At 39.4% G+C, this 19,493-nt stretch overlaps 1 protein-coding gene across 1 annotated transcript in view; it reads right to left on the minus strand.

Annotated features, from left to right (window-relative positions):
- The window catches only part of LOC126202244 (uncharacterized), a 272,489-nt gene extending 253,362 nt beyond the window's left edge, over positions 1 to 19,127 (minus strand). Inside the window, exon 1 of the mRNA XM_049936853.1 lies at positions 18,804 to 19,127. The gene's annotated coding sequence lies outside the window, so the exon portion shown is untranslated. The remainder of the gene's footprint in view (positions 1 to 18,803) is intronic.
- Between the last annotated feature and the right edge of the window lie 366 nt (positions 19,128 to 19,493).

Consider the following 19,493-nt stretch of genomic DNA (forward strand, 5'->3'; position numbering starts at 1 on the left):
CAGAAACTAGAGCTGTTAACAAATATGCTGGAAATTAAGTTGCCTGGAATATTGTCATTATTTCAAGAACACTTATTGATAAAGATGCATGTTATTGGAGCTAGGTTAGAGTTTTGGCAGCAGAAAAGGGATCCCAATCAGTTTTATAGAGACTGTGTTGTTGGCCTACAGGGATTAAGTAGAAAATGCAATTTTAAATGTTTGTGCAGACAGAACTATGTGCACTCTCAAATCAGGGTTGGTATTGTGCATCTTATCTCCAACTCGGAAGTGAGAAGCCATGTATTAAAGAAATCTGATCTTTCTGTTAGGGAAGTAATGCAAATAGTTCAAGCCTATGTCACTGTCCAGGCACATAGCTCATGCCTTTGTCTTCACGTAACATGACAGAGGTGTGGCAAAAAGAAACACTTGCAGCATGCATGTCGTAGCAGTTCCGGTACAAATATGTCCCAATCTCTGGAAGTCATCCAAGTGAGTGATAAGTCCATGGAAGTGCAGACTTCTGAAAATGCAACCCAGCTAATGTACATAGAAATATTCATAGGCAAATGCTCAGCGAAGTTTCTCCTTGACACAAGTGCTTCTGTGTCCTTGCTACAGCACTCATAAGTTTAGGGTCACCACCCTTGCTGGCAGCTGAGACAAACCCTTGCGATCATGTGCCCTTGCTAGGAAAACGTCCAGATTTATCAGCTCATAATCAAGTTAGTTGTCTGGCAAATATTCTTGTAGTAGCTGATTCTAAGGTGCATAATGTTGTTGGGATCGACTCCTTTCATGCTTTTAAATTTACATTTCATGAAAAAGAGTACACACCCCACAATCCTGAGAGTGTTGCACTATCATAAAGAGTCTCTATGATATATATGTTGAAATTTCCTCTGATGGATTATAGAAGGCAATTTATTTTAAAGATCAGGTCACTTTCAAGGAGACAGCTGCCTCCTACTTTTCAAAGTTTGCTCAGTGCCCTTGGCCTGAAAGGACACCCTTAAAACAGAACTTTACAGACTCGCCAATAAAGTGTGTTAACACCTATCCCCTATAGTGAATGGGTCACTCCACAGTTTACAATACACAAACTTAAAGAGGGCCTTAGAAATTTGTGGTGATTTTAAAGTAATGATAAATGCACAAGCTGATGAGAACACTTATCAACTATCAACTTGGAATGAACTCTTTGCAGAGTTAGGCCACGGCACATTATTCAGTAAAACTGTGGTCACAGAAGTATTTTTGATTTCCCTAGGATGCAGCATCATAAGCTTAACTAGTGCTCAATATGGCATATGGGCTCCACCATTATAATTAGTAACCTTCCGAGATCTCTTCAGCCCCTGCCATATTCCAGCATTTTATGAATCAATTACCGCAAGGTATTCCGAACTGTGCCGTATACCTCTGTGACATCTTTGTTACATATGCAACTCCAGAAGAACATCTCCACAACTTCGAACCTAGGACTGGCAGTAAAAGGACTTAAGTGCAGTCTGCGCATGTTATCTTTCATTAAACCATCCTTGAGTGTTTTGGGTTACTGAATTCAGCCAATGGAAGATCATGTCACAGCTGTCACTTGTGAGGAAATGACATCTAACACCACAACTTATGTTCTATGGTCTTCCACCAATTTGCAGGGCCACCCTGATCGAAGGCCGCCACTCAGCGGAGCAGCTTCATGGCTACCCTCAACATAATCACTCAAACATGTTGCATCCGCTACCTGTGCACATCGTCATTGAGGCCTCTTGCCTTAAGGTAGGCCCACAGATTTGGACACTATCCATGGGGTGATCTCCATCTACCATTGGTCCACAATACATTCCACAGCTTCCATCCGCAGCATTCTGCAGAGCCATCGAAATCAACTTCTCTTCCAACATCCCCATTAGCAGCTGCCTGTTTCTCCACTCCTGGTTGACCCTCCAACCTGGTGCAACTTGTGCAACTTCCATTGAGCCTCCTCCCACCACCACCCATCCTCCTACCCCAGCCTTCCACAGCAATTCCCATGGACATTGATGGAGCTTGCCATCTAGAGCACTGTCTGACAAGATCATGTCAGACTCCCTAATATAAACTATTCCATGGTCACTCTGAATCAGCTGTCATGCAATGAATGAAGTGAGCACCAACTGGAGTAGTCATTTGTGTTATTATGTTTGTATTTCAGGCTGTAGTTGTTACTGGTAGATCTCTGATGCTGCATGAACTGGACTTGGATTGAATTTCTTATCCTAAGACAGCTTGTACTGCTCCTGTAGTGTTCTGTAATAGATCTCAAATTGTCTAATAAATCAGAGATAGCTTCCGTTGGTTTTGTGTGCAACTTTTCTTTCCAAAACACAAAAGTTTTTCATGCACCATATTTTCAAGGCTGGCCATTATTTGTTTAACAAAATTTCCTGGTAGATTAAATGTGTGTGCTGGACCAAGACTTAAACTTGGGACCTCTGCCGTTTGAGGGTAAGTGCTCTACCAGCTGATCTACCTGAGTACAACTCACAAGATGCCCTTACAGCTTTACTACTGCCAGAACCTCATCTCTAACAGTCCAAACTTCGCAGAAATCCTCCTGAAAAACTTGTGGAACTAGCATTTCTGGAACAAAGAATTTTGTACAGACATTGCTTAGGCACAGCCTGGGGAATGTGTCCATAATGAATTTTTTACTCTGCAGTGGTAGATTAAAACTGTGTGCCAGACCAAGTGAAAGGCAAAATCCCAAGTTCAAGTTTCAGTCCAACACACAGTTTTAATCGGCCAGGAAGTTTCACATCAGTGCACACTTTGCAGCAGAATGAAAAATTTATTCTGGAAATATCCCTCAGGCTGAAGCTAAGCCACATCTCCACAATATTATTTCTTCCAGGAGTGCTAGTCATGCAAGTTTTGCAGCAGAGCTTCTGGGAAATTTAGAAGGTAGGACATGAGGCATTGGCAGAAGTAAGGCTGTGGGGATGGGCTGTGAGTTGTGCTTGGGTACTTCAGTTGGTAGAACACTTGCCCATAGAAGGCAAAGGTCTTGAGTTCAGTCTTGGTCCAGCACACAGTTTTAATCTGCCAGGAAGTTTCATATCAGCACACATTCTGATGCAGAGTTAAAATTTCACTATGGAAACCCCCCCCCCCAGGCAGTGGCTAAGCCACATCATCACAATATCCTTTCTTCCAGGAGTGCTAGTCCCACAAATTTTGCATAACTTTTGTGAAGTTGGGAAGTAAAGCTGTGGGGATAGGTCATGAATCATACTCAGGTAGCTCAGTTGGTGGGAACACTTGCCTACGAAAGGCTAAGGTGCTGAGTTCAAATATTGGTCCAGCAAACAGTTTTAATCTGTCAGAAGTTTTTTATTAGTGCATGCTCTGTTGCAGAGTGAAAAATTCATTTTGTTTAACTATTTTCCCTTCTTTTTTACTACTGAAACTGTTGAGCTACTTTTGCACCTTGTGATCTTTTCTGTAGAAATGAGAATAAGTATTGATTCTTAGTAGTGAAATGACAACTTCTATAAAACTTATTTTATGTTGTCTCACATCCACATAAAAGTTCAAACCAGCATCTAAGACATATGTGATATCTAATCGCAAATGTAACAAACTAATCACACAAAACCTGCAAGTTATAAAAGCTGCATGAGCTGTTGCACTAACTCAGAACAATGGCTACATCAACAGGAAAGTAAACTGATTATTATTCTGCAGAAGATTTGTAATTACTGATTCCAATAATGCCACATTAAGAAGTGTGTCCACCTACTTGTAAGACTAACATAACCATACAATAGAGAACTTCTTGAAATGTGGTGTCAAAAGCATATTTTCCCTAGATGTAAATAATATTTAATGTCTAATAAAAATGCAAACATTCCTTTATAGGAACCCTTGTAGCCATTGCATAGTCTGTATTAAGTTTTAAATAATGTGCAGCAGTTTCAAGTCAAAGGCTAATGGTCTAAGTTTCACTGGGGCTTAGTAGTCTTAAGTGATGATTTCATGGTAGAGGTAGTAAAATTTCAAGCAGATATCATTTATTTTTCACTGAACATTATGCAAGATCATTTAAATTAGCATAGGTCAAAAGTTCCCACTTAGAGACTTTTGTGGGAATATACTCCAGAACAAACAGATTTTATGAATATCTAATAACTGATTACTTTAATTCATTCATCATTTCACACTATTCCATTATTTTTCTGAAGCAAGCAAATCTCTCAAACCACAGTATTAAAGCCACCACAACTTGGCTGAGATGAAGAATCTACCCACTGATTTCCAGAATCAATTTTTCACTATGCAGTGGAGTACACATTGTTTTGAAACTTCCTAGCAGATTAAAACTACAATGGACTGGAATTCAATGCTGGAATCTTCTCCCTTGCGGACAATACTCCTAGCGACCAAGCCATGGAGCACTACACATGACCTGCTCTCAGAACCCATTCCCACCAACCAAGCCATCAAAACAACTCCTAACTCACCCTCACAGCCCGCTACCACTGACAAAGTCATCCAAGCACAACTCATATCTCACTCTCAGAGCCCACCCAACTGACCAAACCATCCAAGCACAACTCATGACATGCCCTCAGTCCCTGCTGCCACCACCCAATCTATCCAAGAACTCATGACCTGCCCCTGAAGCCCCCTCCCACTGAACAAGACACCTAATCACATCTCATAACCGGCCTTCAGACCCTACTTCCACCGACCCAGCCATTCAAGCACAACACATGACCTGTCGTTCCCATTGATCCAGCCGTCCAAGCACAATTCATGACCTGTCATCAAGCCCACTTCCACTGACCAAACAACCCAAGCACAACTTTGTTATTAAGTGTATAGTTTCTCTATCAATAATGATAACACATTAGTTAGCTCACCTGGATATATTTTTTCTAAGGAAATATCAATAATTTAATGTTTCTTAATTGATGCAGCTACTTTAAAGGTCTTCTTTCTCCTTTTTTCAACAAACATTTTACATTTTCCAAACACTTCCTACTTCAACAGTTATTCATATTCAAAAATCACATGCTGCAAAAAACTCAAATCTTTCCTAAATTCAGTAGCACAGTTTTATAACCCAGATTTTTCTGATTCCAAAAAGGAATATTTTTACTAGAATAACTTACTAGTTTGTTAATTATTCAGCATTGAAAAGTACACCTTCTAGAAACTTTTTGGTTGGGTTTGGAATCACTGCATGAGTAAAAATCATTTTTATAATATATGAATTTTAATTTTACATTTTTTCTGGTTGTACAACTCATAGTTGAACAGAATTTCTGTTTTGGCAAAGAATAAAAGTTACTCTAATTTTGCTATCTTTTATGCTAATATAAAAAAATATAATGACAAATTTTAATTTTCAATCTTATGTACAGCTACAAGTAGGTGTGCAGATCAGTGATTGAGGCAGTTCTTCTTCAGCTATTAAAATGTTCAATGATGTGCCAAAAAATTATGATCACCCGGTTGTAGCATATTTGTTCGTCTTTGGAATGAAAAAGATCAGTAATTCCGCATATCAGGAATTAACCAGTTTGTTGGTAGGTTTGTGGAGGTATGCAGCAGTAGATGTCTATGCACAGGTCATGTAATTCAAGAAAATAAAGGACCACCGATTTGTGTACATGATGACAACGTCTCACAGCGACCCAGATGGGTTCCATAGGATTTACATCAGACAAATTTGGTTGCCAAGACATCAATGTGAGTTCACTGTAATGCTTTTCAAACCACTATAGCATGTTTCTGGCTCTGAGATGCAAACAGTTATACTGCTGGAAGATGAATTTGCCATCAGGGAAGACATTAGCATGACAGGATGCAAGTGGTTTGCACCTGTCACCGTGTCTTCGATTACTACCACAGCTTCCATACAAGTGCAGGAGAATGTGTTCCACAGCATAAAACTGCTCCCACCAGCCTGCATCCACAGCACGCTACAAGTTTTGAGCTGCCATTCACCTCAATAATGGTGTTTGTGAAGACAACTTTCTACCTAGTGTAAAAAATAATGTGATTCACTCAAAGAGCTTTCATATTTCCACTGATCAATGGTTGAATCGTGGTGACCTCGTACCCACTGCAGTACTAATATACGATGTCACTGGGTCAACATGTGAACACATAGGTGTGAACTGCTGCGGAGCTCCATGTTCAACAATTTTGGATGAACAATGTACTCCTAAATATTTATGCATACATCAGCATTGTGTTCTCTCAGCAGAGATGCTACAGATCACCATCCATCCTACTTTACAGAGCAGAAAAGCTTCCAAACCCCACATTCTGTGAAGAGTAGTGGGTATCCAACATTTAGCACCTAGTGGTAGTTTCACTGTCTTTCTACCTCTTTCAGTAATGCTCACAATAGTAACATGTGAACATTCAACCAGTTTCACCATTTTTGAGATACTCGTTCATAGGCTCTGCATAATAATAACCTGCCCTTTGTCAAAGTCATTTATCTCAATAGATTTCCTCATTTGCAACCAATATCTTTGCTAGGATGATCCCTCATCCAAGTCTACTCTGCTTACATACTTTTGTTAGTGTGTCACATGCCTGCAATGCCAACAGGTGGCATCCAATGTCCAGGTGGGTAGAGGTCATAATGTTCTGGTTTATCAGTGTATATGTACTTTATCCCCCCTCCCATGAACCATGGACCTTGCCGCTGGTGGGGAGGCTTGTGTGCCTCAGCGATACAGATGGCCGTACCGTAGGTGCAACCACAACGGTGGGGTATCTGTTGAGAGGCCAGACAAATGTGTGGTTCTTGAAGAGGGGCAGCAGCCTTTTCAGTAGTTGCAGGGGCAACAGTCTGGATGATTGACTGATCTGGCCTTGTAACAATAACCAAAACGGACTTGCTGTGCTGGTACTGCGAACGACTGAAAGCAAGGGGAAACTACGGCCGTAATTTTTCCCGAGGGCATGCAGCTTTACTGTATGGTTAAATGATGATGGCGTCCTCTTGGGTAAAATATTCCGGAGGTAAAATAGTCCCCCATTCGGATCTCCTGGCAGGAACTACTCAAGAGGACGTTGTTATCAGGAGAAAGAAACCTGGCATTCTACAGATCGGAGTGTGGATTGTCAGATTCCTTAATCGAGCAGGTAGGTTAGAAAATTTAAAAAGGGAAATGGATAGGTTAAAGTTAGATATAGTGGGAATTAGTGAAGTTCGGTGGCAGGAGGAACAAAACTTTTGGTCAGGTGATTACAGGGTTATAAATACAAAATCAAATAGGGGTAATGCAGGAGTAGGTTTAATAATGAATAAAAAAATAGGAGTGTGGGTAAGCTACTACAAACAGCATACTAAACGCATTATTGTGGCCAAGATGGACACGAAGTCCATGCCTGCTACAGTGGTACAAGTTTATATGCCAACTAGTTCTGCAGATGATGAAGAAATTGATGAAATGTATGATGAGATAAAAGAAATTATTCAGGTAGTGAAGGGAGACGAAAATTTAATAGTCATGGGTGACTGGAATTCGAGTGTAGGAAAAGGGAGAGAAGGAAACATAGTAGGTGAATATGGATTGGGGGTAAGTAATGAAAGAGGAAGCCGTCTGTTACAATTTTGCACAGAGCATAACTTAATCATAGCTAACACTTGGTTCAAGAATCATGAAAGAAGATTGTATACATGGAAGAATCCTGGAGATACTAAAAGGTATCAGATAGATTATATAATGGTAAGACAAAGATTTAAGAACCAGGTTTTAAATTGTAAGACATTTCCAGGGGCAGACGTGGACTCTGACCACAATCTATTGGTTATGAACTGCAGATTAAAATTGAAGAAACTGCAAAAAGGTGGGAATTTAAGGAGATGGGACCTGGATAAACTGACTTAACCAGAGGTTGTACAGAGTTTCAGGGAGAGCATACGGGAACAATTGACAGCAATGGGGGAAAGAAGTACAGTAAAAGACTGAGGGATGAAGTAGTGAAGGCAGCAGAGGATCAAGAACGTAAAAAGATGAGGGCTAGTAGAAATCCTTGGGTAACAGAAGAAATATTGAATTTAATTGATGAAAGGAGGAAACATAAAAACGCAGTAAATGAAGCAGGGAAAAAGGAATCAAATGTCTCAAAAATGAGATCGACAGGAGGTGCAAAATGGCTAAACAGGGATGGCTAGAGGACAAATGTAAGGATGTAGAGTCTTGTCTCACTAGGGGTAAGATAGATACTGCCTACAGGAAAATTAAAGAGACCTTTGGAGAGAAGAGAACCACTTGCATGAATATCAAGAGCTCAGATGGCAACCTAGTTCTAAGCAAAGAAGGGAAGGCAGAAAGGTGGAAGGAGTATATAGAGGGTTTATACAAGGGCGATGTACTTGAGGACAATATTATGGAAATGGAAGAGGATGTAGATGAAGACGAAATGGGAGATAAGATACTGCATGAAGAGTTGACAGAGCACTGAAAGACCTGAGTCGAAACAAGGCCCCGGGAGTAGACAACATTCCATTAGAACTACTGATGGCCTTGGGAGAGCCAGTCATGACAAAACTCTACCATCTGGTGAGCAAGATGTATGAGACAGGCGAAATACCCACAGACTTCAAGAAGAATATAATAATTCCAATCCCAAAGAAAGCAGGTGTTGACAGATGTGAAAATTACCGAACTATCAGTTTAATAAGTCACAGCTGCAAAATACTAACGCGAATTCTTTACAGACGAATGGAAAAACTGGTAGAAGCGGACCTCGGGGAAGATCAGTTTGGATTCCGTAGAAATGTTGGAACACGTGAGGCAATACTAACCTTACGACTTATCTTAGAAGAAAGATTAAGAAAAGGCAAACCTACGTTTCTAGAATTTGTAGACTTAGAGAAAGCTTTTGACAATGTTGACTGGAATACTCTCTTTCAAATTCTGAAGGTGGCAGGGGTAAAATACAAGGAGCGAAAGGCTATTTACAATTTGTACAGAAACCAGATGGCAGTTATAAGAGTCGAGGGGCATGAAAGGGAAGCAGTGGTTGGGAAAGGAGTGAGGCAGGGTTGTAGCCTCTCCCCGATGTTATTCAATCTGTATATTGAGCAAGCAGTAAAGGAAACAAAAGAAAAATTCAGAGTAGGTATTAAAATTCATGGAGAAGAAGTAAAAACTTTGAGGTTCGCCGATGACATTGTAATTGTGTCAGAGACAGCAAAGGACTTTGAAGGGCAGTTGAACGGAATGGACAGTGTCTTGAAAGGAGGATATAAGATGAACATCAACAAAAGCAAAACGAGGATAATGGAATGTAGTCAAATTAAATCGGGTGATGCTGAGGGGATTAGATTAGGAAATGACACTTAAAGTAGTAAAGGAGTTTTGCTATTTGGGGAGCAAAATAAATGATGATGGTCGATGTAGAGAAGATATAAAATGTAGATTGGCAATGGCAAGGAAAGCGTTTCTGAAGAAGAGAAATTTGTTAACATCGAGTATTGATTTAAGTGTCAGGAAGTCGTTTCTGAAACTATTTGTATGGAGTGTAGCCATGTATGGAAGTGAAACATGGACGATAAATAGTTTGGACAGGACGAGAATAGAAGCTTTCGAAATGTGGTGCTGCAGAAGAATGCTGAAGATTAGATGGGTAGATCACATAACTAATGAGGAGGTATTGAATAGAATTGGGGAGAAGAGGAGTTTGTGGCACAACTTGACGAGAAGAAGGGACCGGTTGGTAGGACATGTTCTGAGGCATCAAGGGATCACAAATTCAGCATTGGAGGGCAGTGTGGAGGGTAAAAATCAGAGGGAGACCAAGAGATGAATACACTAAGCATATTCAGAAGGATGTAGGTTGCAGTAGGTACTAGGAGATGAAGAAACTTGCACAGGATAGGGTAGTGTGGAGAGCTGCATCAAACCAGTCTCTGGACTGAAGACCACAACAACAACAACAATGTACTTTATATAAATCAATCAGAAGCTATTACTCATTTTGCAAAAATAAAGAAATCAATTAATCAATTTATGTGTTGCTGTCAGTCAGTTGGTTCATATTCAATTATCAAAATGTTAACCACTGCAAGATTTAGCCACCAAAAAAGTACATTTATCATCTAAATAGTGTATTAAGCTGCCGCTAGTAAATCATGTCATAGTGTCTGAATGTAAGTGCCCACCTGGCTTATAGGTTGAAATCATTGCTTGTGGCAAAGCTGATGATCAGACATTGACTTTAATTATAAATAAACATGAAGAAATAGTATATTCATTACTTCAGTCTGATGTTCATTATTTGACATACGTCTGGAAGATATTTTTCAGCAGAAAGAACATGTACACAGAGTGCCACATCAGATACCAAGTGCAGAATACCAAGTAAGCGAACTTAGCTGTTTCTCATTGCCACTGACACTAGTAGCTGTCTATCTCATCTTTTCAGTGGTACAAAAATTAAATATATTCAGCAAGTATATTTTTGAAAGCCATGTACTGCACATCATTCATGTTATCTATCACCAAAGTATCTGAGTATCAGTAAATTACAAGAGTAGCTATATCAACAATCAGGCACATTTATGCACCAAAATCCTTTGGTACTTGGATGATAATACTAGACAGTTCTAACTCTTTGATTAGTGAAATTAAATTAAATTAGAAGTACTTTTTATTCCGATAGATCCATAGTAAGGAGATCCTTCAGGATGTAGAACATGTCAGAAAATCAAGAGTATACAATAAATGTTTGCAAAGAAAATAAGTATGCTAATGTACTTTCCCAAGATCACAGTAGAAACGGTAGTCATGGATGTGCAGTAAGTAAAACAAGTCTTATACATATTTTCATTTAAACTTGTCACAAAACATCCAAATGTTCAATACACTCATGTGCCTATAATAATTCTTAAGCTATTGTAGCCATGCATCATCAAACAGAAAACCCATTTTACAACACTTATTTTATATATATGTTCTACTAAGAAGCTTGCTGTGGAGTAGGAGTTGGCTACAAGCAAATTCTCTAAGTTCTTCTTAAACTGAACTTTATTAGCAGTTCAACTTTTTATGGCTACTGGTAACTTATTGAAAAGATGTTTTCCTGAATAATGGGCACCTTTCTTAGACCAAAGTAAATGACTTTAAAGCTATGTGAAGATTATTCTAGTATTAATTTCATGAAATGAGCTGTTGGTTTGAAAAAAAAGAGACATATTTCAACGACAAATTTCAGTAAGGAATAAATACATTGGGAAGCATTAGTTAATATCCCTAGTTACCGTAACAGGGTTCTGCAGGGTGTTCTTGAGTTAACACCAGAAATAATCCTTATTACATGTTTTTGAATCTGAAAACTTTAGCCTGGCTTGAAGAGTTACCACAAAAAAATAATCCCACATTACATAATGGAAAGCAAGTAAGTTCTTTATTTTTATACCACTTACATCTTGACAATATTCACATTGCTGACAGAGAGTTGTCTAGGCACTTCAACAGTTCTGTGCTATGTTCCTCCCAGTTGAATTTATTATTGAGCTGTAATTCATGGAATTTAATATTGTCAGCTTCTTCTATCTGTTTGTCATCATATTTTAGTTATATACTGGCAGAAAACTTCTTACCACCATTGTTACAAACCTTTTATAATTGTAACACTGGCAATACATGCACATCATTTTAATATACCTCTTTTATATGAATCTTATCTGACATCACAATTTGTAAAGTTCACTTACATGATTTTAGCTTGAAAAGTGCTGAAAACATTAATTTCTGTTCAAAGTATTTGCATGAAGATGAATGTCTGAGGTCTTTCTATTAATGAGGAAGCACGCAAACTGCTTCACTCCTGGTCTACTCAAAACTAAGGTATTATTCCCCACTGACTCAGTTGAAAGATACTCTTAAGCTTTTGCACATCAATGAATAAATCTACTATACTCCAGAGCAAAGACATCACTATGGAAGTCAAAAGATGGTGTAATTTTGCAATGTGGTTCTACTTTTGCTGTTCATCCTCTACTATTCCTTTAGTTTTGTCCACTTCCATTCAGCTTGTGCTGCCGATTCCCAGTGTCATTCTCCTCTTTGCCATTTCCTTTTCCTATTCAACCTTTTTGCAATGCCTCTTGAAGTAGGCCTACCACAGTTTGAAATTACATTAACCTGGGCTGTCATATCCTACACTTACACCACAAAGTTGAGAACTGTATGTGTTCCACTAAATGGTATATGGGTGCATTACATGCCATAGCCAGTTACCAGCATTGCTGATAGTGTGAGGACTGCATATAAATCTAAGAAGCATTAATAATTTAGCCATTATGGAAGTATACTAGACTCAAACCATTTGATTATGTTCACACACAGATTAACATCAATGATGAAGATGCGGTTGTAACAGAAGTAGGCACCACGATATAAAAGGCTGGATAAGTTAGCAGAGGAGTCTACATGTTCTGTAAAATGTATAACATGTGTATCTTTTATAACACGAGTGCTTTCCTAGGAAAGGTTCTATTGGAGGTGGTATGCCATTGCCTTTCTCCAAGCTTCAAATGGACTTACCCATTCAGTTATGGCAGGGCCTACAGTTTAATATGTTGCAGTTGTTGTGGTCTTCAGTCCTGAGACTGGTTTGATGCAGCTCTCCATGCTACTCTATCCTGTGCAAGCTTCTTCATCTCCCAGTACCTACTGCAACCTACATCCTTCTGAATCTGCTTAGTGTATTGATCTCTTGGTCTCCCTCTACGATTTTTACCCTCCACGCTGCCCTCCAATGCTAAATTTGTGATCCCTTGATGCCTCAAAACATGTCCTACCAACCGATCCCTTCTTCTAGTCAAGTTGTGCCACAAACTTCTCTTCTCCCCAATCCTATTCAATACCTCCTCATTAGTTACGTAATCTACCCACCTTATCTTCAGCATTCTTCTGCAGCACCACATTTCGAAAGCTTCTATTCTCTTCTTGTCCAAACTGGTTATCGTCCATGTTTCACTTCCATACATGGCTACACTCCATACAAATAGTTTCAGAAACGACTTCCTGACACTTAAATCAATACTCGATGTTAACAAATTTCTCTTCTTCAGAAACGCTTTCCTTGCCATTGCCAATCTACATTTTATATCTTCTCTACATCGACCATCATCATTTATTTTGCTCCCCAAATAGCAAAACTCCTTTACTACTTTAAGTGTCTCATTTCCTAATCTAATCCCCTCAGCATCACCCGATTTAATTTGACTACATTCCATTATCCTCGTTTTGCTTTTGTTGATGTTCATCTTATATCCTCCTTTCAAGACACTGTCCATTCCGTTCAACTGCTCTTCCAAGTCCTTTGCTGTCTCTGACACAATTACAATGTCATCGGCGAACCTCAAAGTTTTTACTTCTTCTCCATGAATTTTAATACCTACTCCGAATTTTTCTTTTGTTTCCTTTACTGCTTGCTCAATATACAGATTGAATAACATCGGGGAGAGGCTACAACCCTGCCTCACTCCTTTCCCAACCACTGCTTCCCCTTCATGCCCCTCGACTCATAACTGCCATCTTGTTTCTGTACAAATTGTAAATAGCCTTTCGCTCCTTGTATTTTACCCCTGCCACCTTCAGAATTTGAAAGAGAGTATTCCAGTCAACATTGTCAAAAGCTTTCTCTAAGTCTACAAATGCTAGAAACGTAGGTTTGCCTTTTCTTAATCTTTCTTCTAAGATAAGTCGTAAGGTTAGTATTGCCTCACGTGTTCCAACATTTCTACGGAATCCAAACTGATCTTCCCCGAGGTCCGCTTCTACCAGTTTTTCCATTCGTCTGTAAAGAATTCGCGTTAGTATTTTGCAGCTGTGACTTATTAAACTGATAGTTCGGTAATTTTCACATCTGTCAACACCTGCTTTCTTTGGGATTGGAATTATTATATTCTTCTTGAAGTCTGTGGGTATTTCGTCTGTCTCATACATCTTGCTCACCAGATGGTAGAGTTTTGTCATGACTGGCTCTCCCAAGGCCATCAGTAGTTCTAATGGAATGTTGTCTACTCCCGGGGCCTTGTTTCGACTCAGGTCTTTCAATGCTCTGTCAAACTCTTCACGCAGTATCTTATCTCCCATTTCATCTTCATCTACATCCTCTTCCATTTCCATAATATTGTCCTCAAGTACATCGCCCTTGTATAAACTCTCTATATACTCCTTCCACCTTTCTGCCTTCCCTTCTTTGCTTAGAACTGGGTTGCCATCTGAGCTCTTGATATTCATGCAAGTGGTTCTCTTCTCTCCAAAGGTCTCTTTAATTTTCCTGTAGGCAGTATCTATCTTACCCCTAGTGAGACAAGACTCTACATCCTTACATTTGTCCTCTAGCCATCCCTGCTTAGCCATTTTGCACTTCCTGTCGATTTCATTTTTGAGACGTTTGTATTCCTTTTTGCCTGCTTCATTTACTGCATTTTTATATTTTCTCCTTGATGTGTCGGCAGCTGGGCCAACACCTTGTAGATAGAGGTGGCTTAAAAGCACGCGAGACTAACGCAGACGGGCGTGAAGTACTGGAACAGGATACGTAATTAATGCTATGAAGAAAAGAACGGAGCTTCTCATATACTTATCTTTACTGTCTTCTTGTACATCTCTATGGTGAACACAAGTGAGACTCTAATTACAATCACTGTAAGGCTAATGGCGCCTTGCTAGTTAGTAGCCATTAAATTAGCTGAAGGCTATTCTGTCTCTCGGCTAATGAGAGAGAAAGGCTTCGTACGTCTAGTCGCTAGCTATGTCGTCCGTACAACTGGGGCTGAGTTCGAGTCAGTCTCTCGAGACCTGCCTTGTGGTGGCGCTAGGTTTGCGATCACACAGTGGCGACACGCGGGTCCGACATGTACTACAGGACCGCGGCCGATTTAAGCTACCACCTAGCACGTGTGGTGTCTGGCTGTGACACCACACTCCTTTCATCAATTAAATTCAATATTTCTTCTGTTACCCAAAGATTTCTATTAGCGCTCGTCTTTTTACCTACTTGATAATCTGCTGCCTTCACTACTTCATCCCTCAGAGCTACCCTTTCTTCTTCTACTGTATTTCTTTCCCCCATTCCTGTCAATTGTTCCCTTATGCTCTCCCTGAAACACTCTACAACCTCTGGTTCTTTCAGTTTATCCAGGTCCCATCTCCTTAAATTCCCACCTTTTCGCAGTTTCTTCAATTTCAATCTGCAGTTCATAACCAATAGATTGTGGTCAGAATCCACATCTGCCCCTGGAAATGTCTTACAATTTAAAACCTGGTTCCTAAATCTCTGTCTTACCATTATATAATCTATCTGATACCTTTTAGTATCTCCAGGATTCTTCCAGGTATACAACCTTCTTTTATGATTCTTGAACCAAGTGTTAGCTATGATTAAGTTATGCTCTGTGAAAATTCTACAAGGCGGCTTCCTCTTTCATTCCTTCCCCCCAATCCATATTCACCTACTATGTTTCCTTCTCTCCCTTTTCCTACTGACGAATTCCAGTCACCCATGACTATTAAATTTTCGTCTCCCTTCACTACCTGAATAATTTCTTTTATCTCGTCATACATTTCATCACTTTCTTCATCATCTGCAGAGCTAGTTGGCATATAAACTTTTACTACTGTAGTAGGCGTGGGCTTTGTGTCTATCTTGGCCACAATAATGCGTTCACTATGCTGTTTGTAGTAGCTAACCCGCACTCCTATTTTTTTATTCATTATTAAACCTACTCCTGCATTACCCCTATTTGATTTTGTATTTATAACCCTGTAATCACCTGACCAAAAGTCTTGTTCCTCCTGCCACCGAACTTCACTAATTCCCACTATATCTAACTTCAACCTATCCATTTCCCTTTTTAAATTTTCTAACCTACCTGCCCGATTAAGGGATCTGACATTCCACGCTCCGATCCGTAGAATGCCAGTTTTCTTTCTCCTGATAACGACGTCCTCTTGAGTAGACCCCGCCCGGAGATCCGAATGGGGGACCATTTTACCTCCGGAATATTTTACCCAAGAGGACGCCATCATCATTTAATCATACAGTAAAGCTGCATGTCCTCGGGAAAAATTACGGCTGTAGTTTCCCCTTGCTTTCAGCCGTTCGCAGTACCAGCACAGCAAGGCCGTTTTGGTTAATGTTACAAGGCCAGATCAGTCAATCATCCAGACTGTTGCCCCTGCAACTACTGAAAAGGCTGCTGCCCCTCTTCAGGATCCACACGTTTGTCTGGCCTCTCAACAGATACCCCTCCATTGTGGTTGCACCTACGGTACGGCCATCTGTATCGTTGAGACACGCAAGCCTCCCCACCAACGGCAAGGTCCATGGTTTATGGGGGGAAGAGAAAGAAAAGTCTGAGTCTAGCAAACTGAGGAAACAGGGATTTTGTGTCTCAAGTTCAAGTGGATAGTCAACCAAGCTCTGGTAAGACATATACTTAACAATTGAAGATAATAGGGGCCCCTGTCAGATACAGATTACATCATAAGGCTTCATGAGAAAAAAGCACTAACAGCACAAAGGAAAGCAAGCACAGGTAGACAGATGTTAACTGAAATGAGCTTGGGTACCAGAAGGGTAATGCATGAAGCTGTTAATAATGACCTCTGCAAAATGTTACTACTGGACCAGCCCCAAAACCACAAGTAATTTTAGTCACGTGTTAAGGCTGTCTGTGGCACAGAAGTCATTGTCAAGACACTTGTGGATGAGACAGGAATTGAAACAGAAAATAGTTAAACAAGGCTGAATGTCGAATTCTGTTTTCAAATGTTCTTGAACGAATGAACATCAAGTAATGTTGTCACCATTCAGTAACTGCATCGCTGCAAAGATCAGTAACATGGTTATCAAAACCAGAATTAATGGTGTTTAAAAGCAGATTAAATTGCTAAAACTTAATAAGGACCTACTGCCGGATGGAATATCTGTTACATGTGTTACAGATTTTGCAAGTGAATGATATACTCTTATGAACATAATTCAACACAAATTCATTGACCAAAGAAATTCTTCCTGTGACTGCCAAGGAGCACAAGTCGTACACCCATTTACAAAAAAAAAGAAGTAATACTGATCCACAAGACAACCATCTCATACTAGTCACATGTATCTGTAGTATAATCCTGGAACATATTCTGAGTTCAAACTGGAACAAAATAACTGTCTTCTTAGAAATTAGAAAAGAACTGATCAAGTGAACTCACGCTGTTCACATTTCACATCGTAAGGCGAAACACTGAAGTGCTGCAATCAGGTTGTTTCATAGTTCCTAGGCATTCAGAAACCTATTGCCTGAGAACACACCAATGCCTTCTAAAGAATATATGTTCCAATGGAATACGCAACAAGGTATGCAATTGTTTCTTGACAGACAGGAAGCAGCTCATTATCATGGATGGAGAGTGATCTGGAGGCAATGAAGTAACTTCTGGTGCACCCCAAGAAAGTCCAGTAGGATACCTATTGTCCATCATGGACATTAAAGACTTAGTGGACAAGTACTCTATATGCCACTGTATGGAATATGGTGGACGATGCATATTGTACCAATATTTTCACCCCTTCCTAATCCATTCACAAATGATACACTAGTAGAAAAATTGTTGGTAACCCCAACAAGAGTACAAATTTCTGTAATTTTAGCATTGTGATCATTATATGACATGCCTGTTGGAGGAAATATTATACTTGTTGACTTGGTTTAGCATGTGGGCTCTCAATATTTTATGAATAAGGCTGTTTGAGACACACATCATCGTTCTTGCAGTGTCTCATATTGTAGTTCGTTGAACATCTCTGTGATCCTCTTACACTAACTACAATACACAAAGATCTTCTTTGAATACTTTCTAACTCTTTGGAATATTATTACAAGGGAGACAGGGCAACCGAGAGTACAGGATGATGGCATCACCATCAAAGCGAATGGAAACTTGATAAACAATAAGCCGGAAGTCGAAAACATTTTGAATGATCATTTTTTAAATGTTGTAGAGAAAATAGGATCTAAATGTTCATTAGAAGAAGCAAGGCAGTTAATGGAAGTGGCCTTACCCACCCCATTTGATACAACTGAAATTCCACCCACCTCTCCTTCTGAAATTAGGAAGATAATAAACTCTCTCAAGAATAAAAGCTCACATGGAATTGATGGCATTTCCAGCAGGATAATAAAAGCTTGTTCCCAAGAAATAAGTGGGATTCTTAGCCACATATGTAATAGCTCTCTGAAGCAGAGTATTTTCCCAGATGGACTAAAGTTTGCCATTGTTAAACCACTGCATAAAAAAGGGGATATGTCTGATGTCAACAACTACCGTCCAATCTCTCATCCGACTGCCTTATCCAAAATTCTTGAAAAAGTAATGTATTGCAGAGTAGCTTCACACCTTTGTAAAAATAAAGTTTTAACGAAACGTCAGTTTGGTTTAAAGAATGGTTTTTCAACGGAAAATGCTATATATACTTTCACTAATGAAATATTAAATGCTCTGAGTAACCGGAAATCACCTGTTGGGATTTTTTGTGATCTATCAAAGGTTTTTTTTTTTATTGTGTAAATCATGGAATACTTCTAGATAAGTTCAAGTACTGTGGTGTGAATGGGACAGTGCTCAAATGGTTTAAATCATACCTAACTGGAAGAGTGCAGAAAGTTGAAGTAAGCAGTTCACATAAAATGCAAAAAACTGGTGATTTCTCAGACTGGGGAACAATCAAGAATGGGGAGCCGCAAGGTTCGGTCTTGGGTCCTCTGCTGTTCTTAATATATATAAATGACTTACCATTCTATATTCACAAAGATGCAAAGCTGGTACTTTTTGCCGATGATATAAGTATAGCTATCACACCCAAGAGACAAGAATTAACTGGTGAAATTGTAAACGATGTTTTTCAGAAAATCATTAAGTAGTTCTCTGCAAATAGGCTCTCACTAAACTTTGACAAAACACAGTATAAACAGTTCCACACAGTAAATGGAATTACACCATAAATAAATATAGACTTCGATCAGAAATCAGTTACTACGGTAGAATATTTAAAATTTCTAGGTGTATGCATTGATGAGGGGTTGAACTGGAAAAAACACACTGAAACGTTTGCTCCTGAGAAAGGTAAAAAGTGTAAGGTCCTTCTTCAGAGACTATTTTATAGACAGACCTAGAGTCTGTCTCGAATGGAGATAAAATACCGACAGTCTCGAATGGCTCCCTATACCCAAGAAGACAGTGGATGAAAAACGCTCGAAAGGGGCATACTAAATTCAGGCGACTTTCGTTATTCGAATCGCAAATATTTTATTAGCCTGAAATCAATCATCATATTATGAAAGGAAATCATGCTCCGAAAATTTACAAACTGTATTTACAGCTAAGACAGTAGTATGCGTTTAACATGGCTCACTCAATCTCAGTTCAGAAACAAGCCAGGCATCAGTTTTCTTGCAATAGAACAGGTTTTTGTAATGTGCAGAT

This window comes from Schistocerca nitens, chromosome 1 (assembly GCF_023898315.1).
Source record: "Schistocerca nitens isolate TAMUIC-IGC-003100 chromosome 1, iqSchNite1.1, whole genome shotgun sequence".
Lineage (NCBI taxonomy): Eukaryota > Metazoa > Arthropoda > Insecta > Orthoptera > Acrididae > Schistocerca > Schistocerca nitens.